The following is a 17,565-nucleotide window of genomic DNA, read 5'->3' as shown; positions in this document are numbered from 1 at the left end:
CGTATCTGTCTCCCCACTAGACTGAGGACTCTGGGGCAGTGGTGTGTGTGTCACATTCACAGCTGGGCCCCGATTCCCTCGATTAGTGCCCACATAGCATGATGGACAGATTTCTGGAATGAAAAGTAAATGAATGCATGAATGGCGTTGGTCACATCTGTTTGGTCAGCCCCCTCTCCTCCTATCCAAGCAGGCTGTGGGCTTGAGTGGGACAAGGTCCAGGCCTGGCCAGCAATGTTCCCCAGCACCCACCAGGGTCCAAGCATATCGTAAGTTAGCAAGTATTTCCCTCCCAGGGAGAGAGATGGATGGGCAGACAGGTGTCACTGAGAACCCAGGGTTTAAAAAGAAATCCGCTCTTAGTTTTCCCATGTGGCATTTGGAACTTCTCATGAAGGCCCTTGACAGAGTGATTTCAGCCACTTGAGGGGGATATTCAAGTTCAAGAAATAGAAAGCTTATAAATAAATACAACAAATCAAATGAGCCAAAGGACAGCGGCTCCGACTCATCCAGGAGTGCAGCACAGAGCAGGGGCAGGCATGGAGAGTTGGGAGGTTTGTGTTTCTGTTGAGAGGTACCTGAGCAGCTAACGGCAGAGGCCGGGAGGCCCAGGACCACGACTCTGGGTTCTGGAAGCAGGTGCCCCTGCCCTGTGGCTCTCGGCCTCACTTCCTCCTGCCTGCACTGAAACCCGGGCCTCGGCCCCATCCAGGCTGACAGCTGATAGAGAGAATAAGGTGAGTCCCCCACAAGATTCCTTCCTGCCAGGGTCCTACCCTGGCCTCCCCTTGGGGCCTCTGGGGCGGCCAGGGGCTCTTCTGGCCTGTAGGCTTATCCCACACCTAGGGGTGGTAGTGGGGGATGGGTCCTGGCCACTCCAGCCTCTCACCCCAGGAGGCACCCGTGCCATCTCCTGATGGAGCACCACACCTCCAACAGGGCCCTCCCCGTGCTCCTCAGCCTGGGCTGCAGCTCAGGGGCCACACACTCCTCAGGACCAAATAGCCTCTCAACCCCCAGCCTGCCCTTGAAAGGGCAATTCCACATGCCCAGCTCCTCAGCCAGAAAGCTGGGCCTGATGACCACATATCCCTCTCCCTATCTACCTCCCAAACACCTCCTGATCCACCTTCTCTGTCCATTCCCTCCTGCACACACTGATGCTCCAGCATGGGTGCCTGCCTGGACACCCCCTGGCCCGGCCCCAACTTGGACCTCCACTGAAGATCTGAGGCATATTTTAAAGAAGGAGTCATACCAAATCGCTCTCTTGCTTAAAACCCTTCTGTGCTGCTCAGGGGCCCCTGAGTAAACCAACACCATCTAGCCCTTCAGACCAACAACCTCTCCCCCTCCACCCAGGCTCTGCCTACGGCCTCCTCCCTCTTCCTAGGCTCCCACCTTCTCACACACTCTGCCCCAGGGCCCTTCTTTAGTTCCTGCAGCACTCCTTCTACTCCAGGGCCTTTGCACACGCTCTTCCCACTCTCTAGATCCCTCTGACTCCCACTCCTCTGGTGACCAGCTACTTCAGGCCTCAAATGTTGGCCCCTAAGATGCCCTGTGTGCATTAGCCCCCTGGTTATCCTCCCACAGCCTCTCATGCCCAGCATGCATTTCTCCGTCCAACCTGAGGTGTAGTTGCACATCTGTCAGCACCTGTCCTTGAAGGACCATGTCCCTCTCCTGATGGGAGCTCCCGAGGGCGGGTGCCCTGTCCCAGGTCTTTATTTCATCTCCGCCCCGGGATGTGCTGTCATGTAGTAGTGCTTGGCTAATATGCTGATGAACACCCAGGGCCGCAGGATAGAAAGGGAGTAAAGAATAAATAGCCCATTTAAATAATCCCTTCCCTGGAAGGGAAATAACTCTGTGCTCCTAATTGAAGTATGGAGAAGGGGGGTCATTTTGTTTTATTTTATTTTTTGTAGCTCACACTGCCTAATCAGAGCTAGTAATTACAAGTCTTGTTTCTGCTTTGTGCCTCCTTGACTCATGCCCCAAGGGCAGGAACGGTTTCTCATTGAAGCAATATTAGCTCTTGGATGCTCTCAGGGGGCAGCGTGCTGTGCTCGAGGGTGCACGGTGATTCCCAAAGATGCTAATTAGATCAGGAAAGCAGCCTGGGCCTGGGGCAGGCTGCTGGGGATGGGGGTGAAGCCTCCCTCCTAATGAGCCAGAGGCAGGCCCACTTGCTGCACCCTATCCAGGAACCCCAGCCTGGTTCCCAGGGGAACAGAGGGCCCCACATATTCTTGGGATACATCTATCAGACTGCCCCAGGGAGGTGGGAGAACAGCCCGTGTCCAGGGGAGACTCAGCTACCCTTACCCCACGTCCAGCTCAGGGGTATCCTGGATCCTCTCCTGGGTGACAGGTGGGCTTGTAGGGGCAGGTTGGGGTGTTTCTCCTGCAAGGACAGGATATTCCTTGATGAATACTATCCCCACTGTCACATCTGCTCCTCTCTGCCCATGTTTTTCCTTTTATCATCTTCACCAAAGTCACGGCGTCATCCCGCCCATCTTACCCACCGGGTCCCAGGGGGATTGTGCACCAGGCAATTGGCACACACAGTCCAAAGTCCTGAGGGAAGCATCCCTGCTCCCTCCCGAGGCAGCACCCCTGGTCCTGGTCTACAGATGAGAAAACCAAGCACACAAGGAGGAAGCCCTGGCCAGGGTCTCGGGGGTCAGGGACACCTCATCTGAGAAGGGCAGTCCACTCCAGTGGTTAGAACACGGCCTTGGCAGCTCAGACATCTGACTTTGAGTCCTGGCTGTCCTCACCTCTGGTCCCTTCCTTAACATCTCTAATCATCCCCCTCTGTCTCATTTTGTGTCCCTAACAATGCACCGGGCGGGGTTGGGGGGCGGCTAGAGATTCGGTCCACTTTGCAGATGCAGACACTGAGGCTTGGGGGAGGAGAGAGCTTTGCTCAGTCAGGATGTGGTGCTGGGTCCTGACCTGACTGGGGCAATTCTGGCCTCTGCTGTCCTGGCCTCATTGTGCCAGCTCACCCTGGGGGAGCAGTTTGCCTGTCCCATGCTTCCTGGACAGATGGGTCTGCTCAGGGACAAGGCACAGAGGGTCAGGTCTCCACACACAGAACCCCACGTGTGTGCTGCTGACCGGGGCCAGCAGGGTGGGGCTGTAGAGTGAGGTGGCTTGTCAGAGGCATCTGGGAACTCACATCCTGACCTGCCCTGTGTCAGCCCCACCTCTGGTCCCCTATGATGTGACCTAAAAAGATGACCAGGGTGAGCGAGGGCCTGATGCACACCCCACTGCAGACTCCCATGCCACAACATCTCCACAGGGGAGAGAAACAGTCCTCCATTAAAGGGGGCCCCGAGAGCCAGTGTGGGTAAAAAGAAGGGTCAGAGCGAGCCCACCCACCTCATCTGTCCTTCCTTCCTCTTCTCTCTCCCCACCCCCGTCTTTCTCGCCCCCATCTATCATCTGTCGTCTCTCCAGCTAGCTGTCAATCAGCCATCTCGGTTTCTGTGCCCAACATGCAGTAACATTGGGGAGGAACACCCCGCGCCAGGAGCATCCCATCGTGGTGTCAGGCAGAGGGTCCCAGCCTCCCTCGCTCACCGTTCATGGAGCCAGCAGGGGCCCGGAGCCCAGGTTCTGCCTGGGTGGGGAGGGCTGGGAGCGAGCGTTCCCGCCACCGCTCTGTTCCGGGCAGAGTGCCAGGCCCTAAGAGTTCTTAAGGGCCTATGAAAATGTTTAAGGCCCAGGAAAACAATTTATTTGGCTTAAAATATAAAAGGAAAACTGCAAAGTTGAAATTGATAAATGTTTAATCAAATGTCTACAAAGCATAACATTATCAAATGCTCACCTTCTACTCCGACTCAGCTTTCACCGAGTTACATATCATTTGTATTTAGTGGGCAATGTGGGGCCATTTAATGTATTTGATCTGCTGGGGAGGAGCTTCTACAAGCGAGCGTGCCTAGGGTGGGGTGGGCAGGAGCCAGAAGGGTCCTACCACCCGGGCCTTCCCTGGGGGCCGCTTCTGGGGCCGTGGTTCCTCTTTTCCAGAAATGACAGTGCTGGTGGGGGTGGGGGTGTGGTGCAAGAGAGGCCACCCTGGGCTGGCTCAGGGACTTAATGCTGCCAAGGGAGGGGCCGTCTCGAACTGTACCCCCTGGTAGCCCCTCTCCAGTGGAGGCGAGAGTCCATCACTCATAGCTGAAGGTTAAATGCAGTTTTTCTTCCAAAAATCAAAGATGCCTGACTACTGGGGAAACGGGTGACTGCTCTCTCCTGCAGAGGCAGACTCTGAGAGCAATTTGATTGGGGTTGAAGGGTGGACTGGATGGATGGAGGGTGCTGTGGGAGTAGAGAGAGTAGACCCTGGAGACAGGATGCTCTTCCGGTGAGTTGCTGAGCAACATTAGACGGGAGAATAACCTCTCTGTGCCTGCTCCCCTTCTCCTGCCTATCTCACCGGCTGCCACTACATGACTTCTCTGGGCTCCCTCAGTTACAGACACATTTAACACCCAGGTCACATCTCTGACCACCCAGCACAGAAATGTCACTAAATGTCCGCAGGGCAGGGACTTGCCTCTCGGGCTTTTTTGCCCATGTCCCTGGTCCCAGAACCCCATCTGCCGGCATGGGGACCAGGAGTGATGATGGAAGAAATCAATGACAGGGCACAGCATCTGCTTCTCCCAGGTCCTGAGCTATTCACTCCTCACTCCTCTGTCTGAGCCTCAGTTTCCCCATCTATAGCATGGGTGTGTCAGCCCCTGTGGGGCCTGCTGTCCCAGGAAGCAAAGTCTCCTTGGGCTGGCGGCATGGAGGATCAGGCTTGTGACAGGGGAAGGAGCCTCTTAGAAAGTTAATGGGTTCCTGGTCTTTGGGGAGAACAACCTGACTTGTTAGGGAAGACAGAAACGGACTGGAAGTGACGCCAGCGCCCACCCAGAACAGCCAGGCCCTGGGATGCGGCAGGGAGGGGGCCCTGGCGGGATCTGTGGCTGCACCTGCCACCCCATCTCCCAGAGGCACAGGGGGACCAGCCCCTTCCTCGCGGCCTGGGGACCCCGCCGCGGTGCCGGCTCCGGCCTGAAGGTGGCGCTGCAGGCCCTCGCAAGGCCGCTCAGCCCAGGATGCAGCCCGGAGCAGCAGGTGGGGAGGGGGCTGGAGAGAACTGCAGGGCGGGGTGGGGGCGCAGAGGACCGGGAAGGATGGAAGAGAGGCAAGAGGGAGAGAAGCAGCCAGCGCAGAGGAGAGGAGAGGAGAGAAAATGCTTGGGTAGAGCCTTGTCAGGGCAGCTGAAGGGGGAGGAGCCAGGTCCTCTTGGAGCCCACCCGACGCCACACCTAGAGCCTGCCCTTCCTCCTTCACCTCCCGCCCTCCATCCTGGCTCCCTGGGCCCTGGAGATGAGGCCTGAACTGTGGAGCCCACCCGCTGTGAGATGACCCCCCCCACCCCCCACCCCTGGCCCTGGCCTGACCCCACCCCTGTCTTCTCTGGCTCCCCACCCTCCATGTCCAGCCCTCACACCCCTGCCCGGCCCCGCAGAGCACCCGCCACTTCCAGGGGTACCGGGTTCTGCACCTCAGACCTCGCAGATGCTGCAGATGCGGGTGCTGCTGCCGGTGTCCACCTTCTCCGCCCCCCCTGGACCCCGCTTCTCCTTCAGGCCTCAACACAGAGGTCCTTCCTGACCTCCACGTCCAGGGTCGGGATCCTCCCCAGCTCCCCTGCACCTCCCCCATCTTGGCACTGACCTCTCTGGGCTGTGACTGACCCATCTGTTTCCCCAGGAGAATGGGGGCTCCCTGAGGGCAGGGAGGTGGCCTCGTCCCCCTCGGTGGCCCCTAGGTGGCTGTCCTGGCACAGGTGGGCAGCACGCGGGGCCTGCGGGAGGAATCTGCTCAGCTGCAGGCAGGAGGAGGGGGTTTAGCATAAGGACCTACTCTCTCTGATGCCAGTTTTGGGAGAGCAGGGGCTGTAGCGGGGACCTAGGACCCGGGCTCTGCCATCCCTTTCTGGTTCTCCGCATAGGATCTCCTGTCCCTGCTCTCAGTGCCACCCACAGCCCAGGACTTTACACAGCTTCAGCTAAGCAGCCTGCCAACATCTTTCAGTCCCCAGAGTATATATGTGTATGTTCTTAAATACACACACACACACACAGAGTAGGATAAATGGATTAATCAGGCTTTTTACACTAGCCTCTGGCTATCACCTGTGGCCTTGATCGTGTTAATGCAGAAGGCATGTGGGTGCGGGGTACAAGTGTCTGATAGTGGGCACCTGGAGCTTGGGTGCGGCACATGTAAGTGCACACCTGGGCCTAGGTGCCAGGGATATAAGGACAGCGTCACTGAGACAGGTGACTGCTAAGAGAAAGAGCAGCATGACTACAGAAGAGGTGAGGCCACGAGACAACATGAGAGAATGGCAGAGAGCCAAGAGAAAGAGCATAAAGATTCGTGGGGGGCTAGGCAGTTCCATTGCCTGCCTGCCTCCCAGCCTTCCCTGCCTGGCCCCTGCCTGCTTCCTTTCCTCCTGAGCCTCCCAGACTCCCAGCCTTCCCTGCCTTCCTTGCCAGCCTGTAGGCTTGCCACTATACACACAGACACACACACAATTTTTATGAGAAGAGGGGTCAAAATCTTGAGACTTTTACTGCCTGGCATCAGAAAGAGGCACAGAAACAAAGCTAGCAATACAACTCACACCCAGGTCCAGGAGATCTGGCTACTCTGGGTCAATGCTTCATGTATTAGTCTCCTGTAACAACCCTAATTACCAGCAAAATTCTTTTCTCCACAGAGGCAAGGTGTCAGAACTATAGCCTACTTATTTCAGACCTCACATTGGACACCACTTCTTCCAGGAAAACTTCCTTGATTGCCAGCCCATTAATGAGTGTCCAGTCTCCTATGCTTCACCTCTCATCACACACACGATGGGTGTTTATATGTCTGTCTCTTCTGGCTGGTCATGGGTTCCATGAGAACCGGGACAATGGACAGTTGAATCTTCAGAGTCTCATACAGGTGCTATGTATTTATTCAGTTCTGTTCTGAAGTAGTAAAGCACCTCTGGTCCAGTTCCTGTGTTCCCATGGTGCACATGAGGGCCCTGTCACCCCAGCTCCTGATCTTTGCTCTGCTACCATCTATCTGTTGGGTTTCCTTGGTCCAGCTCTCTGTCCTCTCAGGGCCTCAGTTTCCCCCTCTTTATAATAGGTAGGACAGAGAAAGCTACAAGGCCCCTTTCAGCTCTGGCAATTGGGGGTCCCCTTACTTCATTTGAAGGCAGCAGCAGCCTCAGCAAATCTTGTGATCTGTGCCCTTCCTTCTCCATGGTTCATTTGCTGCTCAGGGGCCCCTGGAGAAGCCCCTGGGTAAATAGTAATAATGCAGGGTTGCCTTCATGTCTGAGAAAGGGGATGAATCATTTCCTGCTTCCCTCCTGGCCTCAGGATTGTAGTTGAGAATATGCTCTTTGGAGTAGCTGCGAGGGGACTTAGGTTGATGGAATCTGGTTGCTGGGATAAAGCCTCAGGGCCTGACTGCCTACCACCCCCAAGCCAAGGCTGCGCCAGGAGGCTTAGCATCCAGCCTGTCCTGCCTCATCCTGCTCACCCTGCTGGGAGTCTTCACCTGTGCAGGAGTGAAGGAGGTGGGGGCCAGAGAGACTGGTTCTCACCCCAATGTGCCTCACTGGCACTCACCGACCATGAACCGCTGCAGGGCATGCAAGGATGCGCCTCTGTATCTCACCCATGTGAACACCACCTGAGCAGGGCCCTTGCAGGCTTCAGTTAGTGCCTGCACTGGCACGACAGTATATGTCCAGTAACGTGATCCCCTGCTCCCCACTGCTCTGATGAGAAAACCTACCGAATGGGACCAGATAGGGTCTCTCCGCCAAAACTCTGGGGCTAGTTCCACTGGCTGTTCTCTCAGGTGGAGCGAATTCAGAGGGTGTGTGCTCAGGAGCTGCGGGCAGCCATCTTCCACCATGTCGATGGAGCTGCAGGAAGAGGGTGCTGCCCATTCCCTGGGCCTGCCCGCCCTGCCCGAAGCTGTTCTGCGTCTTTGTCCTTGGTTCCTGAGCATCTCAGGTCATTATAATAATATCCTCCCGCATGACTGCTTAGGCCAGTTTCAGATGACTCCAAGGACACAGCCAGAGCCCAGCCAGTCCGCGCGAGAGGCCTTGCTGCACCAGGCGTGCTCAGCCGTCATGCCCATGACCTCACCTGCTCTCTCTCCACGTCTACTGGGGGAACGTTTCCAGTCTCCCACTGCCCACATGACAAAACCGATTCCCAGTGAGCTCAGACCACTGACCGCAGGCCATCAGGGAGAGCCTGATTTTCCCCACAGCCCTGACACCTCACACAACACAAATGGGCTGGGAGCCAGAGTTCCAGGGCGCCTGCTGGGGCCCTCTCACCAGTTGTGCTCATCAGAGCAGTGGGGATCTGGGAGCTGAGTGGGTCCCCGGGACCCGAGGGGGCATTCTTGATGCTATCTAAAAGGGACAGGAGGCCAGAAAGGATCGGAGGATAACTGAAATTCCAGGACTGTCCACTGTTTCCGCTCTCAGGCCGTGGGTTATTGTCCGGTGGCAGCCTGGGGCAGCGACTTAATGACTTTCATTATTCTCTCCAACAGGCCAGGGGGTTATTGCCAGGACCAGGGCTCCCCCGACAACTGACACCCAGTCCCTGTTGGTCTCTGGGCACTGAAAGTAATTGCTGCCCTCGAGAGGGTGACCCTGCATTCACAAGGGAGCTATTTGCAACAAGAGGCACAAGGAATGGAGCTCCCCACAGCCAGTCCGGCTGACTGTTCTCACATGTCCAAAGGCTGGCTGCTAAGTCAAGAGCAGGAGCCATGGAGGACCCTCCAGCCCTTTATTAAAATGCTGAGGGAACAGGCTCAAGGGGACAGGGACCTGCCAAGGGTCACAGGGTGAGATTGTGACCTGGACCACGTGTTACTGCGTGGGCAGAGTGCCCATAGGTTGGACACTCCATGAAGCTCTGGGATACGGGCTGAGTCAGACAGATTCGGTCTCCCCAATGGGATTCAGTCTAAGATGAGACAAGCCAATAATCCTCCGTGAAGCCTGCAGTGTGAACTGAGGGGTGAAGGGCCTTAGAGTCAGGGAGACCCACTCCAAGAGGGGGAGCAGGGCAGGATGTTCACACACGCAGGGGTGGGGTGTCCCAGGCAGCGGGAGCAGCACAGGCAGGGCAGAGGTGGGAGGGGCTGCAGCAGAGCAGTGTGCTGGGGACAGTGAGGGAGGGGCGGGGGACACTGGAGGTCTCAGGGGCAGCAGGGGCCAGAGCATGGAGTTTGAGTCCCACTCGAGATGGTGCACTCCCCTGCCAGGCTCCATCCCTCCAGGGTGTGTCTGCTTCTGCGGGGTGGCCCCTCACCAAACCACAGGGAAGAAACTGGTTAAACACTCAGGTTGTCAAGGGGACACAGAAAAAACAAAAACAGGCTGTGAGCAGTGGCTTGTCATTTGCAAAGCTCCTTTTATGCCTGTTCTTTCATTGGGTCCTGCACCCTGTCCCCATTGCACAGGTGGGGAAACTGAGGCTTGGTAAAGGGGTCTATCGAGGCCTCCTAACTAGTGAGGGGAGAACACAGATTTGAGTCTAAGCCTGCCTTAGACTCAATTCCCAAACTTCATCCCCTAATCCTTTGCTGGACTCTCAGTAGGGTCAACAGGGAAGGGCTTCCCCAAGAATGTGCGTTTTAATCTGGTTTTAGAAAGCAGAAAGGAACTGGGATGAGATGGCCGAGAAAGTGGGGGAAGGAGGGCCCTGGCCTGGGACCTGGGGCTCTCCAGGTGCCCTGGGCACGTCTATGAGAACAACCACATCGCGTTTACTCGAGCACCTGCTACTTATGGGCGCTTTGCTAGTACCTGAGATACATCATTGCTTTTGCTCCCCAAATAGTCTTGTAACAGGGCAGGATGAGGGGTACCTTGGGACCCCAAAACCTGCATGCTCAAAATAGGTTCTGCCATCCACCACGTGAAGACAAAACATACTCTAGTCCCACCCGCTGCATAAAGACAAAGCAAGCTCTAGTGCCTAAGACCTTAACAGTAAGTGACTTTAGTACGTTAGTGTGCAATAAAGAAAAAGAAGAAAAAGAGAAAGAATATAGTTTCCAAACCAAGCACCCAGAGTTACCCATCCCCTCATGGGTAAATGCACCCCCAAAGTAGGACCGCTGAGACCCAAAATCTTGCCACAAGTCTGAGGCACCTTCTGGTGGGGACCCACAGGAAAGGGGCAGAAGGAGCCAGGAAATTCTGGGATGAAAGGAGCAAAATCAAAATCCAAGCCAAGGTAAAGGCTGCCATTGTCAACCTCCCCACAGGTCTTACCCTGTTTCAGTCTGACATGAACACAAGCACAGCTGGCCAGTGGCGGAGCCAGGATCAGACCCAGGTCTGTCTAAGTTCAACTGCCACACCCCAGATGGAGCGTCTGCTGCCAAAATGTCCCTGGCTGTGTGACCCCTGCCAAGGTGCTTACCTTCTCTGTGCCTTCATCTATGAAACAGGGATGTTAACACCTATGGAATATGAAGGCTTTTCTTTTGTTCATCAGAATTCTTCTTAGGAAGAGTGTGATACGTATAGGAAAAGAGAAAGCCATGTGGGCACTCTAAGCCAATACCCCAGAGCTAGGGAGCCAGTTGGTGCTACCATTTTCCAGAGCAAAGGGGATTAAAGTTGTCTGCACAAGATAAGGAGGTCTGTTTCTTCCAGAGAAGGAAGTATGGAAAAAGGGGAAGCGGTAATGAAGCAGTATAATACGTGCTTCTCTCCCCACAAATCTGCAAAAACTCTAATAAATTCAGAAATACCTGATGTGGTAGATATTTCAGAAACCAGCAAAGATGCTGAGATTTGCACATGAAAGAACCCAGAATGAGAGACACAGCCAGGTGGACAGAGGAGCCCACCTGCAGGAGGGGCCCTGGGGTGCAGGACCACCAGTGACCACAGACTGCCCAGGACTCAGACCAGTTACACTGGGGACAAGGGTACCCCAGCTGGTCCCTGGTTACCCTGACCTTGACAGTCATATCTACCTTCCCGTCATCACCCTAAAGCCATGATCCAGCCTTGTCAAAGGTTGAGACTCATTTTGCCCTCTGGAGTCCACCTCCTGTGGCCTCCATTCTCACTGCCTCCAGGCTGTCATTTCATCAAGTTCACAAAGTGGCCTCTGACCTCCCAAATGCAAAGCAAATCCAGGCTAATGCAGAGCCAAGGCCAGCAAAGAGAAGCCCTCCTTCATTCCCAGGCACCCCAGTTCTCTGCAGCACTCCCTGCCACCTTGAGCAAGTCGACCTCAGCTCTCTCTACCCTGTGACCTGAGCTCTTTCATCCCTCACCTATGCCTGACTTGCCAAGGTCACCAATAACTTCCAGGTTGCCACGTCTTATGGCCACGTCCCTGCAGGGACGTCTACAACAGTGCTTCCTCCTCCTAGAGACACTGACTCTGTGACACCACCTGCTGTCCCTCCCGTGTCCCTGGCTCACGTCAGTCTCCTTTGTCAAACCCTCTCCCCATGGTGCTCTGGCTTCAGGCTGGCTTTTCCCGGGCAGGAGACATGCTCTTTTCTGAAGGGAGCTTGTCAGTGGATATTTTTAACAGCTTCATTGAGGTATAATTAACATGATAAACTGAACATATTAAAATGACATATTTAAAGATGTAATTAAAGGGATAATTTGATAAGTTTTGACATACGTATACATTGGTGAAACCATCACTACCGTCACGTTAATGAAAATATCCATCATCTCCCCAATTTTCCTCTGGCTCCTTTGTCATCTTCTCCCAAAGTCCCTCCCTTCTCCCCAGGCAAGCACTAATCTGCTTTCTGTCATTATAGATTATCTTACATTTTCTAGAATGTCATGTCAATGGAATCAAAGAAAATGTACTTTTTGTCTGCTTCCTTCATTCAGCACGTTCTCTTTAGTTTCATCTATTTGTGTGTGTATGTTAATAGTTTATTCATTTTTATTAATAAGTAACATGCATATACAATCAATTTATCCATTGATAGCCATTTGTTGTTTCCACTATGGGGATATTCACCAAAAAAAATGTTACGGACATGTTTCCACTCCCCTTGCGTAAATATCTGGGAGGGGAATGGCTGAGTCTTCTGACAGTCTGGAGACCCAAGAGATCCACCAGCCTGCCGCAACCATACATGGTCTCAGCCTGAAGGCTCCTAAGGTCGACCAGCAGGCGGAACCAGAACTTCAACTCAGCCTGGAGTGCCCCAACGTCCGCTGGTGGCCTAATATGTACTGGTACTCAGCCTGGAGGCCCCCAAGGCCAGCCAGCTGGCTGTACCCAGACTTAGCCTGAGGTCCCCTGAGACTGACCAGATAACATTTTGCATTCCCCGGATAGTGTATAATAGTTGCAGTTCCTCCACATCCTTACCAACACCTGGCATGGGCAGTGTTTAATTTTAGATGTGCAACATTGGCACTCACTGTGGCTTTAATTTGCATTTCTTTAATTGCCAATGATAGTCAGCATTTTTCATGTGCTTATCACCTATATATATTTTTGTTCTTTAGTGAAGGATCTAGTCAAATCATTTTTTCCTTAAAAATTTTTAATTTGGTTGTTTGTTTTCTTATTAGGTAGTTATCATTGTTCTTTAAGTATTCTGCATTACAACTCCTTTATCATATTTGCAAATATTTTCTCCTAGTCTGTGATGTGTCTTTACACTCTCTTCATAGTATCTTTCAAAGAGCAGATACTTTGAGTTGTTATGAAATTCAGCTTATCAGCTTGCTCTTTTAAAAACTGTGTTTTTGTGTCCTATCTACAATATCTCCACCTAATCTCAGGTTGCAAATATTTTCTCCTGTGATTTTCTCTAAAAGTTTATGGTTTTTCATTTTGGCTTATCATTCGTTTGAAGTTAAATTTTACACTTGAATCAAATTTCAAAATGTTTGCTTGTAGAGTGCCATTGTTCCAGCACCATTTATTGAACATTCAAACTTTACTGAATTGCCTTTGGGCTTCTGCCAAAAATCCAAGCATTTGCCAGTTTGTTTCTGGATTCGATTCTTTTCCATCAATTTATTGTATTCTTGGTGCCACGTTGTCTTGAATAAAGCAGCTTCATAATAAAGCTTGAAATCAGATAATGTTGACCCTCCATCTTTGTCCTCTTTTTAAACTTGTGTTGACTGCTCCTGGTCTTCTGAATTCTCAAATGAATTTGAGAATCAAATTGTGAACTTTCATCCAAAAAAAAAAAAAAAAAAGAGTTGCTGCGTTGTTGATTGGGATCACGCTGATTCTAAACATCAATGTGGTGAAATTTTCGGTCTTCTGAGCCATGAATAGAGGATAGCTCTATATTTCTTTGCTCTTTTAAAATTTATCTAGTAATATTTCATAGTTTTTAAGGTAGGGGTCTTACACATCTTCTACCACATTTATTCCTAAGTAGTTTATATTCTGATGTGATTATAAAGGGTATTATTTCATTAACTTCATTTTGACTATTCATTACTATTATGTAAACATACATCAATTTTTCACATTAATTTTAACTCCTAAAATCTTTCTAAATGCATTGCTATTTCTAGTAGCTCTTTTAGACATTCCATATGATTTTCTACATAGATGATTATGTCATCTGCAAGAAAGGATAATTCTACTTCTTTGCTGGTAAAATGTTGCAACTTTGGATATGTTTTATTTCTTTTTCTTGTATTATTGCACTGGCATAGCTTCCAGCAAGAGCAGACGTCACTGTCTTATGTCTTGATCTCAGTCTTTTCCCATGATGCATTACCATATGAGCACTGGATTGCCAGAGACATCAAGTTGAGGAAGTTCCCTTTCAATCCTATTTTTGGTCAGGAGTTTATGTTGGATTTTCTCAAACTTTTTAAATATCTATTGAGTTGGTCATATAGTCTTTTTAATTTCTTAACATAACAGATTTCTTTGATTAATTATTGATGTTAAACCAAGCTTTCATTTGTGGGATAAACACCATGGGTTATAATCAGTTAACTCAGTTTTAGGCCATTGAATTTTGTTTGCTAAGATAATGTTTAAAAATTTTAAATCTCTGTTCTTGAGGGCTATTGGCTTATAGTTTTCCATTCTCATAATGTCTGTGTCAGACTTTGGTATCAGGATGATGTCAGCTTCATAGACTAAGTCAGGAGGTAGCATTTGCAGAATTGTAGAACTTGTATTATTTCTTACTTAAACATTTGACAGAATTTATCAGGGAAGCTAGCTGGTCCTGGAGTTTTCTTTATAGGAAGGTCTGTACCTACAAATTCAACTGATTGGAGAGACAATCAGGTTATCTGTTATCTATTATCTATCTATTATCTGTTTTTGAGTGAGTTTGTATCTCTCAAGGAATTTGACCATTCCATCTAAGTTGCCAAATGTATTGTCATAATGTTGTGAATATTCCCTTAATCTTTTGATTTCTGTGGAATATGTAATGATGTTACTTTTCTCTTTAGTAATTTGTGCTTTGTCTCTTTTTAAAAAAAAAACTCATCACTCTGTATATACTTATCTTTTTATTGATCTCAAAGCATTGGCATTTGGTTTCATGAATTTCTCTATTTTTCTTTATTATTATTTTTAATTTGCAATTCTTTTTTCTAGTTTTTTAAGGTAGAGCCTGAGATCACTGATCTAAGACCTCATTTCTAATATAGGTACTTAGTGAGGCTGTACACCTCCCCCCAATTCTTATATAGTTGCATTCCATATATTGTGATATGTTTTCATTTTCATTCAGATAAAATTACTTTTATGACACTTTTTCAGCTGCCCTGGTCACTACATCCCATGGGTGGAGCTGAGAGAGTAACCATCCTGGAGGAGGGGGCCCTTCTGCGCCTGAGTGATGCTCCTGCAAGTTCTGGAGACCTCAGCTTTCCCACTGAGCACATGAATAGTTTCTGATGGGTCTTCCAGCTCCACTGTCCTCTGATTAGGTTCAATTTAATCCCTTCATCTCACGGATGAAAAACCACTCCCCTGCATCCCAAGGGCCAGACACACCACTGTGGTCAGGCCCATGGCAGAGCTCGAACTCCCACCCCCGACTCCTAATGGCTAGGCCTCCAACACTCCAAATTCTAGTTCACCCAGGACAGCTTATTGATCTGTTCCCTTGTGCCAGGTGCACTGCTAAGCTCCCCATATTTTCTCATTTAATCTTTATAACAGCCTCGTGTTAACATAGTTTAGTAAGGATGATGAGATAAGGGTGGCCCTAATGCCTGGGCAGCCTACATGAGCACACCAGAACACTCTGAGTCAACACACTCTGAGCCAAGAAAATGAAGCTTAAGAACTGTCCACCACAAGTTGCCAACTAGGCTTTCTAAAATAAGGCCACTGCTTGAGTTATAGCCAAGTAAATAATTTCCTTGCTTTCTTTTCAGGTCTTCTTTAGAAAAACCTCTCCCCCGGCAACTGTTGATGGACTTCTCCTAAACTCCTTTGGTTTGGCAAGGTCTGATTCAAATCAATATATATTCAAACAGACTCTTGAAAAAAAGATGTTAGTGTGCCTCAGTTTACCTTTTAACACCTATGAAGTAGATGCGGTTCTCATGGCCATTTTACAGGTGCTTAAATCAAGGCTCAGATACATGATGTCTCTGCTTCTAAGGTCCACCCAGAGGAAGTGGGAAAGTGGGTGCAAATCTGGTGTCTAAAGTCAGGCCGGCCCCTCACCACTTGGTGCTTCTGTCTCCTTCCTCTTCACTACCACTTCAGCAATGTTCTCTTCCTGACCCAGGATGCACACACAGCCTTGGGGGTCCAGAAGCAGAGGAGCAGAAGAGAAAGGCCTGGAAATGAAGGCTGGGTGGAGCAGGGAGAGACAGCAAAAGAGAGACGCTTTCTAATTATGAAAAAGTCTTCTGACCTATTCCTGTTCATTCAACTGAAACAAAAAGGGTTGAACTTTGGCGCGCTGTCTTTAAGTATAAATGCAGATTAATGAGGAGAAATCTGCTTTGCTAAGCTCAGAAAACAGGGAGATCAAATTGAGCATGATATTAAGTCTGATAATGCTGGCTCACGGGGCTCCGCCAGAACGAGAGCGCAGCTCATGTGGGCTCCCGGCCTGTGCTCAGAGATGGCAGAGGATGAACCCAGAAGAGGCTGCGGAGCCCAGACAAGAGTCTTTGAAGTCCACCCTCTCTTCTCTGTCTTAAGACTTGACAGCTCATGAGCTTGATATTTTCAGCCAAACTAGTGATGGAGGTTCTTGGGGATGATTCCTGCTGGGCCCCACAGAGTCACTGTGGAGTGGAACTCGGACATCTCCCATCCAAAGGTGGGGATCAGCTGCTACTCAAGATTGCAGTGTGAGGAGAAGGCATCTCCACCTCAAATGTTCATCCAAGTGACATAGCGTCCCAATGCTACCAGCTGAAACCTCGGCCATGTGCCTCTGTGAAGCTCAGTCTACATCTCTACAAGGGACTCGCCTCTCCTGCCAGGAAAGGCAATGGTGAGGATTGACTGAGTTCGGGTATATAAAGGACCTGGCATCTGCCTTCTCTCTTCAATTATTCAATAAATATTATGGATGCCCACCATGGACTGGGCCCTTGGAGGGTTTCAGCAAGAAGCAGACCTGAGAGGCCTGGTCCACCTATCCAGAACTTATGACTATCCATGAGTGACTCCAGGTAACATTACCTGGAAACTTGTGAGTCATTGGCTTGAAAGTTGGGTATGATTCTGACTCTGTTCCAATCTCTGCTGTGCAACCTCAGGGGTCTCACCTGGCCTCTCTGAGCTTCAGATTCATTTTCTGGTAGAAAGGATAAGGGTCAGAGCTTGAGAGAGTTAGGGAGCCTGAGGGTGTGTTCAACCTGGTCAATGCTGTGTTCTTCAGAATCTATGGTTCTAGAAACTTCAGCATCTCAGGATCTACCAGCACAGGCAGGATTTATTAGAGGATGGGAGAAGCAAGGAGAGTTCTGCTCACACGCAGTCACACCCATCTCCTCCCCTAGAAGTTCCCGGCAGGCAAGAGACTGCCTTCCCGGGAGAGAAACCCACAAAGCTTGCTGATTTAGCAGCATCGCACACTCATCAGACCACACTGGGTTCCATCTGGGCTGTACGATTCTCTGAGTCTCAGTTTCCTCATCTGTAACATGGAAACAATCAAACCTCAGGTGACCAACGAAGAGTGTGAAAACTCAGAATCTCAGCTACACACCTGTGTCCTTCCGTAAGGCTGCTGGAACAACTACTACACTTAGATCCTTGTCTTCAGACACCCAGACAGCCTGGGGTTATAGAGACCCCTCATGGGGCCTTTTCTGAAGGCACCTCACCCTCGTAGTATGAAGAAACCTTCTCTTGACAACCTCTACTATCACCTCCCCATGGCTGATTCCCCTGCCCTTCATACCTGCCGACAGCAGGGCCCGCAGCAGTGGGGTCACGTGGATGCCTGCTCTGAGCTCCCAGGCTT

This window comes from Talpa occidentalis, unplaced genomic scaffold (assembly GCF_014898055.3).
Source record: "Talpa occidentalis isolate TD23 unplaced genomic scaffold, MPIMG_talOcc4v2.1 talOcc4.9, whole genome shotgun sequence".
NCBI lineage: Eukaryota > Metazoa > Chordata > Mammalia > Eulipotyphla > Talpidae > Talpa > Talpa occidentalis.
The sequence above is the reverse complement of the archived record's forward strand: the minus strand, read 5'-3'. Positions refer to the sequence as shown.